Below are 20020 nucleotides of genomic sequence, written 5' to 3' on the forward strand. Positions count from 1 at the left end.
TTGTGCACTGAATTCAGAAGTCATCAATCCAGAAGAACCCAAGGGGCCTGAATCAGTTATTGCATCCTGTTGAACAGTAGTATAGTTAACAAACTTATTAATCAGTGTGGGTTTTTTTCCCCCCTTGAGCTAAAACTTTTTTATCTATTAAACTTTGATTAAATTAACAGATCAAACATAATCTTTTAAAACTCAGGCCAAGTGAATGGAAGAAAACTTAGATCATATCAAATGAATAGGGGATAAAACTGACCATCCAGGGTTGTAAGTATCCGGGTAGGCAAACCTCACTATTGGGGTCTCCCATTCCTCAGGTGCATTGCTCTGGCAAGGACCAAAGTAATCTTCCATACCATGTTATGCTTGAGATCCCTCCAGTCAGGCTTTTCTCCTCAGTATATTTTTTTGTGGCCTGTTTCCCTATTTTTGTCTAGATTTCAGCAACAACATTTTGTTTTTCTGGCTGCACCTATGGCATATGGTAATTCTTAGGCTAGGGGTTCAATAGAAGCTTTAGCTGAAGGCCTGCAGCACAGCCACAGCAATGTCAGATCCAGGACTTGTCTGCAACCTATGCTTGTAGCAACACTGGATCGTTTACCCACTGATCAAAGCCAGGGATCGACTCTGCATCCTATGGAAACAATGTTAGGTTCTTAACCTGCTGAGCCACAGTGGGAACTCCCAGTAATCAGATTCTTGAAAAAGTTTTTGAGTAATTGACTGTGTTCTTTCTGTTTTAATGGCATACAAATTTCTTGACTCAGTCATTCATTTTACGTATGACAATTTTGGAGAAGTTAAGTGGCTATCTGTTTACATAGTTTGCTAAGACCAGGAAGCCAGGTCAGGACATTTGTCTGCCTCTTGGTTCCGTTGACCCTTCCTTTACATCATGCATTTTCTGACTTAAATCCAGAGTAAGTGGCTCCCTTGGTATCTGAGAATGCAAAAATGGCTGAAGTGCTCTTTTAAGTCTTTAGAGTTTATTTCCCTGGCAAAGAGAACAATGAAGTTAAGTCTGGTTGCTTGTTTTAAAATATTTACTAAATGGATTCTGGGTTGTTGACATTGAAAAATATAAAACAAAAATGAAGACCATACCACACAATGTGGTATATTTTATATTCATTTGAAAAAGAAAACAGTGAGATTATTTAAAAAGCATATAATAGCTGTATTTGCCTAGATGTAATTTGAAATGTTGTTAAAATATGAGAGCATTAAATTTTTTTTCAGCAAGTATTACAGGAACCTAAAAAAACCTAAAAATAAACAGTAACCTACAAAGTGTCAGGCACGTGTTAAGTGCTTAGGATGCAATGATTACAGTATGAACATGACTCCTGTTCCGCCTTCATTGAGCTTACTGTCTGGTGAGGGATATAGTTAAATAAGTGGGTAAGTAATATAAAATGTGAAAATGAGCATCTTAGGTGAAATACAAGGCTTGTGAATATTTAGCAAGGTCATCTCATCAAGATGTGGTTTGTCTGAGACGTTTTGCTGGTGGAAGTGACATTTAAGCTAAGAAGTCAAAGACGAAGAGAAGTTAACTGAGGAAAAGTAGGAGTTGGAAGAGGATAGATAAATGTTATGTAGAGGGAGCAAGGCAAAACATTCTCTAACTTCACCCATACAAATGTTTCCTAGGTCAGTCTCCCGAGGCAATAGAAATAAAAACAAAAATAAACCAATGGGACTTAATTGAACTTACAAGCCTTTGCACAGCAATGGAAACCATTAAAAAAACAAAAAGACAATCTACGGAATGGGAGTAAATAGTTTCAAATGATGCAACTGACAAGGATTTAATCTCTAAAATGTACAAACAACTTTATACAACTCAATAGCAAAAAAAAAAAAAAAAAGAAGCAGAAGACCTGAAAAGATATTTCTCCTAAGATATACTGATGGCTAACAAGCGCATGAAAAAATGTTCAACATCACCGATGATTAGAGAAATGCAAATCAAAACTGCCATGAGGTAATACCTCACACCAGTCAGAGTGGCCATCATTAACAAGTCAACAAATAACAAATGCTGGAGAAGGTGTGGAGGAAAGGGAACCCTACTGCACTGTTGGTGGGAATGTAAATTGGTATGACCACTATGGAAAACAGTATAGAGGTACCTTAGAAAACTACATATAGAACTACCATATGACCCAGCAATTGAACTCTTGGGCATTTATCTGGACAAAACTTTTAAATTGGGTTGTGATGACCATTGTACAACAATAAATGTAATAAATTCATTGAATAATATAAAATTAAAAAAAAGAAAATGTAGACATACTTCTAGGGCCATCTGGATTTAATGTTTTCTTTTGATTAAAGATTCGATCAATTTCTTAAAAAAACAAAAACATACATGCACCCCTGTGTTCATTGAAGCATTATTCACAATAGCCAAAACATGGAAACAACCTAAATGTCCATCGACAGATAAATGGTTTAAGATGTGGTATATATATATTTCTATCTCTATCTATCTATCTATCTATCTATCCATCCATCCATCCATCCATCCATCCATCCATCTATCTATCTATCTATACAGTAAAATACTACTCAGCCATAAAAAAGAACCAAATAATGCCATTTGTAGCAACATGGATGGAACTAGAGACTCTTATACCAAGTGAAGCAAGTCAGAAAGAGAAAGGCAAGTATGATATGCTGTCACTTATATCTGGAATCTAAAGTATGGCACAAATGAACTTTTCTACAGAAAAGAAACAAACTCATGGACTTGGAGAACAGACTTGTGGTTGCCAGAGGGAGAGGGAAGGAGTGGGATGGACTCAAAGTTTGGGGTTAGTAGATGCAAACTATTGCATTTGGAGTGGATAAGCAATGATACCCTGCTGTATAGCACAGGGAACTATATCTAGTCACTAGTGAAGGAACATGATGTAAGATAATGTGAGAAAAAGAATTTGTGTGTGTGCATGTGTGTGTGTGTGTGTGTGAGACTGGGCACTTTCCTGTACAGCAGAAATTGACAGAACATTGTATATCAACTATAATATAAAAAAAAAAAATCTTACAAAAAAAGAGGAAAAGGTTTTTCAGGGGTTGGAGAAGTTCAGAATTGTTGAAAAATGCCTCCTACAAACTTTTTTCTGCCTATTTAGTATAATGTTATTTTTCACAAATGAGTACATTTCAGAACCTAGACATTTAGGAAACAGTTTTTTGTTTTGTTTTGTTTTGCTCTTTAGGGTCACGGCTGTGGCATATAGAAGTTCCCAGGCTAGGGCTGAATTGGAGCTACAGCTTATGGCTTTTTTTTTTTTTTATGTTGATTGTGTTGTAATTTATTTATTTTATTTTATTTATTTATTTATTTATTTTTTAATTTTTTTAAATAATTTTTTAAATTTTCCTGTCAGAATGGCCATCATTAATAAATCCACAAATAACAAGTGCTGGAGGGGCTGTGGAGAAAAGGGAACCCTCCTGCACTGTTGGTGGGAATGTAAACTGGTACAGCCACTGTGGAGAACAGTTTGGAGATACCTTAGAAATCTATACATAGAACTTCATATGACCCCGCAATCCCACTCTTGGGCATCTATCCAGACAAAACTCTACTTAAAAGAGACACGTGCACCCACATGTGCATTGCAGCACTATTCACAATAGCCAGGACATTGAAACAACCCAAATGTCCCTCGACAGATGATTGGATTCGGAAGAAGTGGTATATATACACAATGGAATACTACTCAGCCATAAAAAAGGATGACATAATGCCATTTGCAGCAACATGGATGGAACTAGAGAATCTCATCCTGAGTGAAATGAGCCAGAAAGACCAAGACAAATACCATATGATATCACTTATAACTGGAATCTAATATCCAGCACAAATGAACATCTCCTCAGAAAAGAAAATCATGGACTTGGAGAAGAGACTTGTGGCCGCCTGATGGGAGGGGGAGGGAGTGGGAGGGATCGGGAGCTTGGGCTTATCAGACACAACTTAGAATAGATTTACAAGCTTATGGCTTACACCACAGCCACATCAAGGGGGGATCTGAGCCACATCTGTGACCTATACCACAGGTCATGGCAACGCCAGATCCCCGACTCACTGAGTGAGGCCAGGAATTGAACCTATATCCTCATGGATAGTAGCAGGGCTTGTTTCCACTGAGTGAGGCCAGGGATCAAACCTACATCTTCATGTATACTAGTCGGGCTCATTTCCGCTGAGCCACAATGGGAAACTCCCAACTTTTGTTCCTTTTTATTTTCTGAAGAAGGGGCAGGATATTAATCTCCATACATACTGGTTCTTTATTTGTTTATTTTTTTCCACCTGATGTGTGTTAATGTGTGTGGAAATATTGCCCCTAGGAAGAGATACCATATTTTCACATAAATCTGTAAATCAGGAAAAACTGATGCCTTCTTTTGCCTGCATTGAGACAGTTGTCACTTGTAACTTAGAATGGAGGCATTATGCTCAAAAGCCTGTGACTTGTTATGTATGGCTATTAATGTTTCCAACTCCTGGCTCTCTTAAAAATTTTTTTAGTATCTCTTATACCTTTCTTGTTTATGTGGAGTACCTCAAAATCAGTTTCTGAGAATTATGCCACATTGGATGGTTTAACTGACAACTGAAAGAAAAAAAGACACTTAGGAAATGATTGTAACTAACTTAAGCCTATTTAATGAAAATGGGTGATGGGAAATTGTCCTGTTAACATTTTCCTGCACTGAAATATCTTGCACCCATCTAGAAGAGCTGGTGCTTATACATTAGGTAGTTCAATATCAAAGCGATTATGAAGATTCCTAGTGTACAAAAATGTTCTAATAATATATAATAATCATTAGCCATTATAATCATCATTATTAATAATATTAATAGCTTGGGAGTTCCTGTTGTGGCTCAGCAGTAATGAATCTGACTAGTATCCATGAGGATGTGGTTTGAAACCTGGCTTCACGCAGTGGGTTAAGGATCTGGCATTGGTGTGAGCTGTGGTGTAGGTTACAGATGCGGCTCCAATCTGGGCGTTGATATGGCTGTAGCGTAGGCTGGATGGCTACAACTCTGATTTGACCCCTAGCCCGGAAACTTCTACATGCTTTGGGTGTGTCCCTAAAAAAAGACCAAAAAAAAAAAAAAAAAAAAAACCAAAAAAACCCCAAACAAACCAGTGTTAATAGCTTGCATTTATGTCATGTTACTGTGTATCAGATACTCTCCTGTGTTTTGTGTTCATTATTTTGTTTAATCTGCATAACACTCTTATGAAGCAGGCATTATCATTTTTTTTTTCTCAATCTCACAGTTAAAGAAACTGAGGCATGGAGAGGCTATGTGTTTTGACCAAAGTCATAGAATGTGGGGAGAAAGGATTTGACTCCAGGCTGTATGACTTCACAGCTTGCTATTATATCAGATAGACTTTTATCACTAGAGATAGTAACATCATAAAATTCTGCAAAAAGAGTAAACCAGCAGTATATCCAAGAAACCATTAGTGTATGGCATTAATTTAAAGGATATGTTTCTTTGACATGATAGGCCATCTTCTTATGGGTATTTTCAGGGTATTTATTAGGTTAAAATTAACTTGCTGTTCTTGTGGATGCTAATAAGCTACGCTGTTTACCTTTAAGCTGAACTTTACAAATGGTGTTGTACCTTTATAACCTTGACATTTATTAGGGTTTGAAAAGTGCTGTTCACTCCTTGAGCAAAGAGAGTACATCTACTCTTAATGTGTTGGGGAAAAAAAAAAACAAAACAACGGTGCGATATATGTAAATTGTTTTGGTGCTTCTTCGTGGTATGTTGTGTACTTTTGCATCATTTTATTTTATTCTTATAGCTCTAGAACTAAAACATGGAACTCTGAAATCTTCCCTGTATGCTTCAGGAGAAGAATATGTTGAGGAGATTTCATAGGGAATAGAATATAAGGAGATAAAATCTGCTCTTCATAGGGTAAGCTCAATGTTCCTTGACTGTTTTACATTACCACATATGACTTGGTTGATAACCTCACTGCAGATAATTAAATTCCTGATTAGTGCAACTGATAAATGTGGCACAGGGCTTTGTTGCTGGCCCCTAAGTTTTCTTTCTTGTCACTATGAGATGGGGGGGTGCTTCGTAGACTTCACTTCTCCCTATAATCTATACTGATGCCACCTTGGAGGGAGGGCAGATATTAGTAGAGAGTGCTTTATAAACTTTCAGGAAAACTTGAGAAACTTTTTTATTTTTAGTAGAGGAAGCCCATTGAGTGTCTTGGCAAAGATTTAAAAGAATTTGTTCTTTTAGTAAATAAAGCTAAGGTAATTTTTAAAAAATCCATTCTACCAGCTTGCCAACCTGCTCAAATTCTTGATAAAGTTTATAATTAAATAATCTATTATATGTTTTAGAAAATATACCTCTTGGCCAAAATTTTCCATGTTTAATTATAGAAATAAGATTGAGGAAAATGGCAAAACGCTTGAGTTTAAAGTATAGATTTTGGAGTTCCCATTGTGGCTCAGTGGAAATGAATCTGACTAGTATCCATGAGGATGCAGGTTTGATTCCTGGCCTTGCTCACTGGGTCAGAGATCTGGTGTTGCCATGAGCTGTGGTGTAGATTGCAGATGTGGCTTGGATCATGCGTTGCTATGGCTGTGGTGTAGGCTGACAGCTGTAGCTCCAATTTGACCCCTAAGCTGGGAACTTCCATATGGCATGGGTGCAGCCCTAAAAAAAAAAAAAAAAAAAAAAAAAAAAAAGGATGGATTTTTGTATATAATGGACAAAAACCAGAGGTAAAGAGTTGTTGAAGGAGGTCTTGGTAATAGCACCAAGTCACCAACAACTTTAGCCTAAGATAGTGTCTATTTGTCAAGTGTACATAGAGATATGAAAACAAGTTCGGTCAAATAAAAAAGACAAAAATATTATCCAATTAGAATTCAACTTGGTAGTATATTTTTTATTAAAATAGTATTAACAGTTATTTTACAGTGGTTACACATTAGGGAAATTTGGAGATCTTCAAATATTGTGATAAAAAATAATTTTCTTCAATTGAAGTAATACTTCATTTTCAGGCAGCTGCTTGTAGTGAGACTGGGGAGTGAAATTGACCATTGTCTTGGCCAAAACATTTAGCCTGGTGCAGATAAGACAGGCACCACAACCCTAACAATTTGAAGGAAGTAAAATGGTACAGAGTGTAATGGGCCGATTTAAGGCTCCTTTAGAGAGAGAGATTGAGGTCTTCCCAGGGCAAAGACTTCATGACTCTGCTGAGGAGGTCCAGTCCCTCTGTTTCAGAGATGTGGGCTTTAATCACATCTGTTATAACTGGGTTTAGCTCAACTCTGGTTTATGTAGTTGCCTTTAGCCATATCTATCATGGGTATGCCACAGACTAGTTCTATGACCTTGGTCTAATACTTAACCTCAGTGAATCTTTTCTATATAGCACAATCAATACACTTTGTGTTCTTTTCCAGTTCTCAGAGGGATGCCTGTGAACAAATAACATGGTGAATGTGAAGTTGTTTTGAGTTTCTCTGAGAAAAGACTTATTGTGTACTGGAAATTATTGCTATTTTTTTCTTTTCTGTCTTTTCTAGGCCTGCACCCTCGGCATATGGAGGTTCCCAGGCTAGGGGTCTAATTGGAGCTACAGCCGCAGGCCTATGCCACAGCCACAGCAATGCAGGATCCTAGCTGTGTCTATGACCTACACCACAGCTCACGGCAACGCCAGATCCGTAACCTGCTGAGCGAGGCCAGGGATCAAATCTGCAACCTCATGGTTCCTAGTTGGATTCATTTCCACTGCTCCATGATGGGAACTCCAGTTATTGCGGATTCGTTTCCACTGCGCCATGACGGGAACTCCAATTATTGCTGTTATTAAAGTAATGATTATTACTAGCAGTGCATTAGGATAAGCAACACTGCCAATTGAGATTTGAGTAGCTCTTAGATAAAAATCACCAGAGTTCTGCTTAAATGTTTTGAGGATTCTACTGGAATAGATACAAGGTTCAGGTATAATAAATTTTTTTCTAGGAAGGACATTGAACAAGAGATTTATGCAGGATCCACAGAAACATTTTCTTAGATTTTTTTTTTTGGGGGGGGGGGTTTGTGTCATTGGAATTGGAAGGTGCCCAAGTACTAGATAAATCTGTTGGATGAAGTTTACTCAGTTCAGCAATGGCTGACTAGCTTCAGTTTTTTATTCTGCTCCATTCATAACTGTTTCTCTTTCTAGGCTCCTTCACATACACCTCTGAAATAAAAGCAGTGCAATGAATAGTCTTAATGCCGCAACATACAAACATGTACCATTTAATTTTTTCCAATATCTGTTCCACTACCCACTGATAAGGCTGGGGAGTGGAGAAGCGTGATCTTTACAATACAAGTATCTCAATAAATGCAGATTTTTTTTCAGGTCATATTCAGTATTTATTATGATCAATGTCTATTTTTATTGGAGGGGTAGTGTTTTGTATTCTCTTTAACCTGTGTTTGCTGAAGTCTAGTGTATAGGTAAGGATAGTAAGGACCCAGGTAAGGGACTGAATGCTCATTGTGAGGGAGGGATTTGTGGCACCTCTATGATTTTATTTTATTTTATGAAGTGATACCCTTTCTTTCTTTCTTGTTCTTTCTTTCTTTCTCTTCCTTCCTTCCTTTTTTCTTTCATTCTTTCTCTCTTTCTGTCCCTTTTCTTTTCTTTGTTTCTCCTCCTCCTTCCTTTCCCATCCCCCCCCCACTCTTCCTCTCTCTCTCTACTCCCCTCCCATTTTTTGGTAAGCTCAGTCACAACATGCAGGTACACACGCATTAGTTTCAGTGGCTCCTCAAGGACAGATACCATGTCTCATTTGCATTGTTCTCTCCAAAATCAAACCCAGTGCCTGGAACAGAGGCAATCAGTGAATATTTATTTGAAGAAACTAACGAGTACTGTAAATTCTGGTATGGTTCATTTCCCTCAAATTTTACCTTTGCTTAAGTCAGATTTTCAAGAGAGATTTCTCTCCATGCTGTGCGTAATTCTTCATTAAGTTTTCACGATTTATTTGGCTTCTTCCAAAACGCCAAGTTCCATCTTAACTCCTTCCTTTCCACATTCTTTCCTTCAGCCTCTTCTATGTAAACCCACATCTGATCCCTGTGCCCTACACAAAAAGTTGGCTCAGAATTCATGACTATCATTTTAACAGTCTCCTCTAAAAAAAAACTTGATATTAATATCAGCACATTTTAAACCACTTCATGCTTTCAGTTTCTCTGGACCCATTCCATTGTGTTACTTTCCCTCCACTAAGAATTAGAAAAATGTTTTTTGATAAATATAATTTGGGAAAGAGAGAAGTTTAGATTGGATTTAGATAGGCTTTAACTTTATATGCTTAGAGCCTACCTCCCAAAGTTCTGAGATACAGTCATTATCCTAGTCTGTAGTGTAAAACTCTGTTTGTGTTACCTGTCTCAGAATTCTGAATTTCATGCTGTGAAATATGGGGGTTCCATTTTGTAACAGTCCCTTTCTAGAACCTACTCTTTATTTTCAAAGAGAACAAGGATTATAGTGGAAGAAAAGAATGAGGATAATAATGGCTCCATTTTTACAAGCCCCCTGTCAGGTTTTTGTGATGTAACCTCTGTCAATTTAAGTAAAGGCAGGTGAGAAAGACCCAGGGGCTCCAGCCACACAAGGCTGCCCTACATGTCCCTACTGTTCTGTCTAACCCTAACTCTCTCCTAGTCTTTTCAAAAGGAGAAAAGAAAAGGACATGAATAGTTCCTGTCTGTTGTACTGCAGACTGGATAGAATATATCAAAGAGGAAATTATACATCTGAGATTTCGAAAACATTCATTATAACTGATCATAGAACAAATTGACATGGACTAGTGTAATGTTCTGGCTTTACAGTAAATTTAAATATATTGAACAAAAGCAAGGACAAGCAGTGGAGTGACCTTGATTTCCAGTCATTTTCTTTAAATATCTTTTTAAAAAAATTTTTACTACATTTTGGGCTTAAAAAATACTGAGATACTTCTCTAAAAAGAACCTATGTTAAGTGTTGCATTGTATAAAATGTATACTTTCAAGGCATGTGCAATTTAGTGGGGGAGAAGGTGTCAAAGAATACAGCAAATTATAATTCAGTATAAGATACAATAGCAACAATTTATAGTGGATAATTACCATGTGCCTTATAAAGTATTCTAATTGCTCTACCAATAGGATTTCATTTAATCTTTTTAAAAAACTTACTATTATCTGCATTTTACAGAGAAGGAAGCTGAGGCACAGAGAGGTTAGGTAGTTTGCCTAAGGCAACACAGCATGTGAATGGTGAAACAGAAATCAAACCCAGAGAGCTAGACTGCAAAGCATGTATACTCCATAATCCTATTGTTTTAGATGATAGCAAGAAATGACCTAAGGAATTATGTGTTAAGGGATGTATATTCCAGAGGTGGCAAATGATGGCTTGGGCTAAACCTATCCCTTAAGTGTTTGGAGCACTCTCTTTTGCCTGCATATTGCTTAGAAAATTTTCTGTGTATTTAAGAGAATTTTTAATTAATTGACAGCACTTAAAACTGAGCAGTTTTGCATAAATATTCAGATTTTGACTTTTCCTGAATTTAGAAGATTTGGTATCCTCTGCCCATATTCTTATGGGGAAGCATCGTCTATAGCTGAGTAGCTGCTGTTCACTTAAGAAGTGGTATTACTCTTCAGTTTGCCATAGTCTCCACCATTCCCTTTTATTTCTCACATGAATGTTGTGTGTCAGCTGTCATATATCATCCTGCCTCCATAGTATTTTTTTCTTGTGGAGTTAGGAGGATTTTTTTTTTTTTTGGTACTGTCTATTTTAGGTATGAGCAAAATGACAAACATACACAGATATGAAGTGTTGACACTTACTCGCTCATGTTACTTGCCAAGTTTGTATACATGAAACTGCAAATTACGTAGACTGTAACACAAGGGTCACATGGATAGGAAATCTCTGATAGAAATAAAAAAGGAATTTACCTACATCTTAGTGTATAGCAGTTTTGTAGGTAGATCAAAGTATGTTAGGGAAGATAGGAAGGTTAAATGAATAAAAATTAAACTGCAGTTTGTATAAAAATAGATTTAGTAGCAAAAAAAAAGTATAACCAGTTTTTGACTAGAGTAATTTATGAAGGGGTTTGGTGACTTTTGAGGTTGAAATGAATGTACTGCATAAACAAACCTGAGAATGTTTTCATGAAAAAACCAGTCATATCTTTTCTCTCTTTGCCCCTTGTTTCTGAGACAGACAAACACATACACACACACACAAATCAGATATAAGCACTCACACACGCACAAATTTACAAATATGCCTACACACATGCATACTCACACATATACATGTATATCCACTGTTTTTCCCTTTGAATTGTTCAGTGGCTTTAGATGACAGGGTAAAACAATGTTGATATACCTGCCAAAGTAAATGAATTACTAGGCCATAATTGTGTCAAAAGATTTAGGTAATAAATTAGAGATATTATTTCCTTCAGACAGATACCTATGGAATCCACTGAGTCACAGAATTAGTAGGGACTAAGCCGTGGACCATGAATGTCTTACAGATAGAATGAACAGGTTACCATGTCCATGCAGTTGCCATCCAGTTAAGGTCTGGCTTTCTAAACTACCTGAGGAGGTTTACTCTTGTCATCTTATCTCTACTAGTCTTAAATGCCACCTTCCAAACTTGTTGCAGATGGAAAAAATAAAGTATTAAAAGAAAAAAAATTAAATTCCCTGATTCAGCAGATCTTTTTAAAAAAGTTTTATTGAAGTATAGTTGATTTTCAATGTGTTAATTTCTGTACAGCAAATGATACAGTTATACATATACACATATCTGTTCCCATATAGGTTATCACGTAATATTGAGTAGATATCGCTCAGCAATACAGCAGGTCACCGTTGACCATCTATTCCATGTACAACAGTATGCTAAGTTATTACCTGGCTTCTTTCAGAATAATAAAGAACAATTCCAAAACTGTGCTTAAGTGCATTTGACTGAAACATCTTCATGTACAATGAGCCTCACTGAGCATGAGTTTTCTATACTTCACTATTAGAGGTATTTCTCAATGTACTAGTCCATTTCAGTTTATCTTATGCCAAGAAAATGAGTATATCCTAAATTCCAGAGGGACTATTTCCTTTCTTATGTATTCTGTCTTGAAAAAAATATCACTTTTTATTTAGAATAAATATCTTTTTATCCTAACAAAACGAAAATATTTAAATCTCCTTTTCTCCTCTCTCTATCCCTGTCTTTTAAAGATTAGGTAACAACACAAAATAATTTGTGCTAACTGTGCAAGGTCTTAAGATGTAGCCTGGCTAACCTGCTTATGTTCAATACATAAAATATTTCTTAATAAACTGCTTGAAGCAAAATATGAATTTCACAGGTGTTAAGTTTATTTTTCTCTCTTTAGATGTAACTACTGATTTCAAACATGTAGATTTGGGACCCATGCATGATAAAATTACAGTCCTGCAGGTGCATAATGGTGAATAAATGTGAAAGGTTAAAACTACATGCAAGGCACATACCAGAGTTTAGAACTGAGAAGTGCCTACCAGAACTGAAAGGTGTCATAACATTCACTCCAGTGGAAGAGGCTAGACATTTTAGTTTGGGGCCTGTGAACACTAATTTCCATCTGTAAGGACTCCCTTCTTTTATTTCTTCCTCCCTCTTTCATTTCTTACTTCATCTGTTCCTTCCTTTCTTTGAGAATTGAACACCTACTCTGTGCCAGTTAGTGTAACCAAGTGCTGGAATACAAACTCCTAGTATTAGTCTACCAGAGCTATCATAAAAAATATTACAGATTGGGTTATTTTGTTTTATTTTATTTTACTTTATTTTATTTTATTTTATATTATTTTTTTATCTTTTAGGGCCGCACCCCCGGCATATGGAGGTTCCCAGGCTAGGGGTTGAATCGGAGTTGTAGCCGCTGGCCTACACCAGAGCCACAGCAACGTGGGATCTGAGCTGCATCTGTGACCTACACCATAGCTCATGGCAACGGCAGATCCTTAACCCCCTGAGCAAGGCCAGGGATCGAACCTGCGTCCTCATGGATGCTAGTTGGGTTTGTTAACCACTGAGCCATGATAAGAACTCTCAGATTGGGTTATTTTTAACAAGAAAATTTTATTTTCTTATAGTTTGTTATAGTTTTGAAAGGTAGCTACTGAATGGTAACTGCTCCTCTCCAGGGATCACTGGTAAGACTGCAGTCATTGCCCTTCAGTTGTCTAAGAAAGGTTCCTTTTCTCCCATTATTTCAGGGAGTTGGTGACTTTTTGTAATCAGTTACCCATCATCTTTTTACATTCTGAAAGAATTAACTAAAATTTAATGAAATCTAAAAACAAACAAAACCCCTCTTTTTCTTGGACTGGAGTGAACATTTTGTTGCCTGAATTTAGGAACTGAGACCCTGAAAAAATTCCCAAAACAGGTACCACCCTGTCAGTAAAACCTGTCTATGACACCATCTCAAATGAATGCAAAGGAAACCTGTAGTGTTCCATATTCAGTGCTGTATATAAGGCTTGTTTTCATAAATTGTAATTCTTCTTTCTGAACATGAACTTCCCCTTTTTCTTTTACCTTTTATTCAGTGTGAAGTAATTTAAAAATCCATTAACACATATTGCCATGTTAATTGGATGATATTCTTCAAGGTCAAGAAACTATCAATAGATATTGAATAGTGACTATAAATAAACTCATCACAGTAATTAGATTTGTCAATTAAAATTGGGAACTGCAACTCTTTATGACTGGATTAAAGGTGGATCACTTTGGAAAAATAATTTTGCTCAACATAATAGAGAAAGATTGGATGATGATCTCATATGCAAGTTTGACCTCATGAGTGAAATAAGCTTCTGATTTTTTTTTTTTTAATATCAGCAGGTTCAGAATCTCCTGGAAGTATGTATGCTGCTGAATTTTCTCTAAAAAAAATTAAAAAAGTGAAATATCCAACATAATTATTATCAAGAAGACACTCTAATAACAAGATCTAACATTTATTAAGAACTTGGTCTGTGCCAGCCTATGTGCTAAAACTTTAATGCATTATCTCTTTTACTCCCATAAAAATCTCATGAAGTATATAATTCTCTTCTTTTTGCAGGTGAAACTTTTCAACAGTCATTCATACTAGTAATAAGTGTTGCAGTTTAGGAGTTCCTGCTGTAGTGCAGTGGGTTAATGATCCAGCATGTCTCTGTGGAAACACTGGTTCATTTCTCTGCCCAGTGCAGTGGGTTAAGGATACAGTGTTGCTGCTGGTCACAGCTCTGGCTCAGGTTCAATCCCTGGCCCAGGAATTACCATATGCCACAGGGCAGCCGAAAAAGAAAAAGGAAAAAAGTGCCAGAGTTAGATTAAAATTTAGGTCCATCTGACTCCAAGCCCAACAGTACTGCACCTGCATATGCGTTACTAGATAAATATTTTAATTAGTTTCATTTTGTTATTCTCTCCAAGTGAGATTTCTGGTGAAAAAAAAAAAAAAACCATAATCCTTGTTGTTTTCAGTTCTAGTAAATTTGTAATGGTTATTCTGAAAACCAAATCTCATAATTTATTGCATAGTTCTTCATTTTTTAACCTGGAGGTTGTACAGTGTATAGAAGTTTATAGTCACTGACTGCAGTTAATTTTGTTGGCGACATAGAGCTGTATTTTTTCACATGTTCTCTCCTCATAAGAAGTCTGAATTGCTGTGTATATGGAAGAGAAGTGTGACTATCAGTTTTTGATGCTGCCAATCTTCTATATTGTCAACAAATAGTCATTTAAATGCCAATTATGTTCCCCAACCTAGTCTAGGTGCTGGCAATATAGCAGTGAAAACAGAAGACAAAAATTACTGGAGTCAAAGAATTTATATTCTGGGGTAGAAAGGCAGAACCAGTGAGTGATCCTAGATTTGTCTGACTGCAAAATGCACACTTTACAAGTTGTCTATTCTGCTCTTTCATATATGCTGAGTCCCTTTTTAATTAAAAAACCAGTACTTTTGGTGGGGTGTGTGTGTGAAGGTTTGGGAGGTGTGCAGAATGTGTGGGTAATGACTGGAGAATAACCCACTAAGCTGTTTGTCTTAGTTTATTAAAGTGTCACATGAACTGCTAACATCATAGTTCATGGTTCATACTTTCTGCTTATTGCAGAAAAATGTTGGGAGTTTGTGGTAAGCCAGATCCCCAAAGATGGCCACTGGAAACTTCTGTGTTGGGTGGTCATTATATAGTTGAATTATATATTCAACTTGAATACCATATTTTTTATTATTTTAATAAATATTGTTATTGAATAGTCACTATATCTTAGGTTCCCAAGAAGTAAATATTTTGGGGAATTACACATTGGGACATAGTTAGAAAATAGCAAATATTTGATGTGGATAGAATATTAACTGTAAGTTTATTGGAAAATAAGGCCGAAGAGAACAGAATGTGTGTGCTACCAAATGGCTTTTGATCTCATGGCAAGGAAAGGGAACTTCTTTCCATGTTCTTCAAATTGAAGAATAGATATTTCAGAGAATATGTGGTTGTTTCTAAGTGGTACAAAGGCCGATATATAAGCCTGTCCTCTCTATAACACCAACTTTTTCTTGATTATCCAGAGGAAAAAACCCTGAATTTAAAAATACTAAGCAGATAAATTAGTACAAAGAAGAGTACAAAGAGTATATACATTTTCACTTTTATATATAATATACATAGAGAAAAGTGAACCTAAGTGTAGAGATGGTAAATTTTCGCTGATTACAACTAATAACGTATTAAGAAATAGAACATGAACATCACCCCCAAACCACACTGTGTGCCTTTCCAGTCTCTGCCTCCTTCCACAGAGAGTAAATCCTTTCTTGACTTCGGACAGCACAGATAGTTCTACCTGTTTCAGAATGACTTCGAACCACAGAATAGTACTCTTTTGGATCTGGCCTCTTTCACTCAATATTGTGCTTGGGAGAGTCAACAATATTTTCTGTGTATGGTTGTATATTGTTCAGTCTTTTTATATCATGTTCATTGTGCAAATATACTGTATTTTGTTTATACCTCTTGTTCTTGATGGGCATTTTACAAATTTGATTGTTACAAATAGCTATGATATGACATAAAACTTTGTCTTTTCATGAGCATATATATGTATTTCTATGAGCTAAATTTCTGGGTCATAAGCTTGTATATGCTTAACTTCAAAAGATATAGTTTTTTAGGAGTTCCTGCTGTGGCACAGTGGGTTAAAAATTTGACTGCAGCAGCTCAGATCTCTGTGGAGGTGTGGGTTTGATCCCTGGCTCAGTGCAATGGCTTGGATCTGGCATCTTCACAGCCATGGCTCAATTCAGCCCCTGCCCTGGGAACTTCCATATTCCTTGGGTACAGCCATTAAAAAAAAAAAATAAGAAAATGATACAGTTTTCCAAAGTGATTGTGCGATTTATGTTCATATTAGCAGTACATGAGAGTTTTAGTTTCTCCAGATTCTTGACAGAATTTTCCATCCTTTTAATTTTAGTCATTCCAATGGGTATGCATGAAGTGATACTTGATTATAATTTTAATTTGCATTTCCTAAGTGAAACATTTTCATAATTTTAAATATTTGTCTTATAATCTAGATACTGTTTTTGGTTAAGTGTTCATTTTTTGTCTGCCTTTTTGCTGGGTTTTATATTTTATTTTTTCTTACAGGTTTGTAGCAGTACATTGTATATTCTGGATACCAGCCTTTTGCCACATATCTGTATTACAAATATCTTCTCTTACACCTTGTGTTGAATACACACACTTTTGGCTAATACATAAGCATAAGGCTTGAGTGAAATTTCTCTCACAAGAGGTCACTTTGTGTTATGCTTCAAAAGGTGAAAGCTTACTTACGTATTTGCTCCACTACCACTTAAGGATATAGGTGCCTTATTCTCCAGCCCTGTCCTGGTCTCAAGTGTCCTAACCTTGAAGTTAAAACTAGGAAGATTCAAGAAGCAATAAACAAGGCTAGATCTGTAATATTTCCTAATGCACTTCATAGTCTCAGGAGTATTATAGAATCTAGTATAAATAATGACATTTAATAGATATCAGAAAATTACTGTTTGTAAGAGATGAGCTGCATGAGTAATCGAATTAAATGGCATATTTTAGGACACAGGTAGCTCTCACTCAAAGGAAGAAATGGCTTTTAGAAAACTGTGCTCTTTTTGTTTTTAGGCACATGGCATATTTGTAATTCTGGAATGATAGTACTGTTATGCTGCACCTAGCCATGAAGGCCATGTGATATCGTTGTTCACACCTTCTCTTTTCTTTTTCTTTTCTTTTTCTGTAACTCTCCTTCATTCTATATTTAAATATATGTATCATTTAGGAATGCATTCTTCTATAAATAGCAATTTAATCACTTGAGGGTGAGGAGTTTTGAGCTGACCCAGAAGCTCAAGGAGGTCCAGATTCTTGACAGAATCTGGTTGCTTTCCATCTTCCCAGCCTGTTCTCTTTAGTGTGCAGGACTTTGTATTCATGTTTATTAACTTATGGTCACAAGGTGGCTGCTGAACCTACATGAGGATATGTCTTCCAGGCAGGAAGAATCGAGAGAGCAAAAGAACTAGTAGGCTAGTTCCTAAGAGACTTTGAATTCATGAATCTCTAGGGAGTTCTACCTATTTCTTATGGCTTGAACTCTGACATATGGCCACATTTAGCTCCAAAGAAAGCTGGAAAAATGGATTTATTTATTTATTTATTTATTTATTTGCTATCTAGCTGTGACAGTAGGGAAAGCAAGAACAAGGAGGCCTGTAAAAGCGATAGACTCCGTGCAATAGGCTCCCAAACCTTTATCTCCCTCCTTTTTCTGCATAGTGAGAAACCTGGTTCTTTTTGTCCTCCTATTTACCTGTTTGATCCTTCTCTCCACAACCTATCTCCCCTCTTACCAGGCTTTCTCTCCCGTTTGCCAAGCTGTCTTCCTAACTCTACTCAGCCTTCAACACCTTGTGCTAGGCTGCTCCCTCATGTGGACATGGTCTTCTCTTTCCAGTTGAGCTCACATAGCTTTACCATCTGCTGCTGTTCCCTTCTTACTTCCTGGAGGAAGCCCTTCTCACTCATAAATGCTCTAGCTTCTTACTGGCTCAGCAGAGCACCTGTGCCCCCATTCCAATACTCCTTTGCTTGGCCCTGTTAGTTTTGGACTGAATTCTGCAGGAAAGCAAAGGAGGGGGAGAAGGATATAGAAAAGAAACTATTTGTCTTTTTATTTTATGCTGTGTTCTGATGTCAGAAAATTTTATATTTTCTTTAAGTAAATTAATTGGTCAGTATTTTTTGGTGATTTCTTATCATTTTACATTCAAAATGTGGTACATCATAGAGATATTAAAATATTTTTTTCTAATTTTTTGTCATTTAAACATTTTGACATTTAATGTGAGGGGAAGGTTTAAGCTATTTTTGTTGTTGTTGTTGTTATTAAAATACCATCTTCTTTTTTTCTTTACATTTTCTCTTCTTGTATCTTCCTTTATTCCTTTTCTTTGTTTCCTTCTACTCGTTTGACTTTTTTCTTTGCACGTATTTCCGCAAGTCTTGACACCAGAGATCACAAATGCTGCCAGCTCTCCCCTACAGTGCCCTTCACTTTCCCCTCTGCCATCCTCTGAATGCTCGCTTCCACCCTTTGCATAATATTCAGCTAGATTTTAGGAAATCAGTTTGAGTCATTCGCAGTAGTGAATGCCAAATAAATCAAAGATATGTAAGGCTCTTCCTAAGAAAGGTTGAGGGAAGAGAGCCCTCTGATTCTCAAAGACCTTCCAGCCCAGGCTTTCAGTTAACAGAATTATTGTTTTATTATTTCCTTTGAGGGGACTGTCTTGCCCTAAGCAAAGTGTGACTTGCTACTGCAACAGGTTTCTATTCCAGGGATACACGGGTCAGAGGAGATTTCCCATAATATTTAGGCCAAATATTTTACCTTTTGGGGAAAGAGAGTTTAGAGGTTCCAGAAACATCCTGGTACAGCTCCCTCAGTCCTCCTTGTTCTTTCACACCTCTTCCCCAGATAAACAGTTGTGTGTGAGAAGCAGTTGGAGATTTGAATTGCTTTACATTTATGTTTCAATGTGATACCATGAAAATAAGTTACTTATGTTACTATAGCAGATTTTATGTTATGGTATCATTTACATTTTCCAATATATTTCCAGACATTAAAGTTCTCTGGCAGAGTTAACAGACTGCAACTTAAAATAAGTAAGGATTAAGGGACTAAAGAGATAAAGATGAGATTTAAAGAAAATTGGTTGGAGGACTAAAGGACAGTGAATAATTTTTCTTTCTTTTGATTCCCAAGTGAATGTATTTGTGAAGAACTTTGTTTTTGTTTTAGAAAGATATTTATGTCCTGAATGAAGTCAGAGAAAACACCAAAATGATGTGGTTATAAATACGAAATAATTAGAGATGGGGAGGGAGAGAGTATATAACATACTTTTGAGCTAAATGACTTTTGAAAACCATCTTCAAGGTGAAAGGAATAAGCCAACTCTTTGCCAGTCTTTCTGGAACATACAGTCAACTCTTGATTATTAAGGAAGCAGTGGTGTGGATAATTAGCAAAGAGTGGATAGTTCCCTACACTTTTTTATTACTCTGTGCAAGGGAGTGGTTGGTTCAGGCTGTTTAGTAGACAGAGGAGAAAGAGAGAGTGTCCTTTCTCCTCAAACTTTCAACACTTCTTCCTTCCTTCTTATTTTAAGCTATTACTTTGTTTCTTATCCCGCAGAAGGGACATCATATTTCACAGAAGTAATCAGAAGAGAATTTGTCTATCTTCCTGTCCTCACAGTATTCAACCTCCTACATCCATAC

At 36.5% G+C, this 20020-nt stretch overlaps 1 protein-coding gene across 4 annotated transcripts in view; it reads left to right on the top strand.

The window, feature by feature from the left end:
• Positions 1-20020, top strand: part of MACIR (macrophage immunometabolism regulator) — a 790687-nt gene that overhangs the window by 416024 nt on the left and 354643 nt on the right. Inside the window, exon 4 of one of the 4 annotated variants that reach the window (XR_014838459.1) lies at positions 5859-5974. The exons of the other annotated variants lie outside the window; for them this stretch is intronic. The gene's annotated coding sequence lies outside the window, so the exon portion shown is untranslated. The remainder of the gene's footprint in view (positions 1-5858; positions 5975-20020) is intronic. 4 annotated transcript variants of the gene reach the window in all.

Source organism: Sus scrofa, chromosome 2 (assembly GCF_054392235.1).
Source record: "Sus scrofa isolate SSC_HxYL_T2T_F1_AM1 chromosome 2, Sscrofa_HxYL_maternal_Yorkshire_Landrace_v2.0, whole genome shotgun sequence".
NCBI lineage: Eukaryota > Metazoa > Chordata > Mammalia > Artiodactyla > Suidae > Sus > Sus scrofa.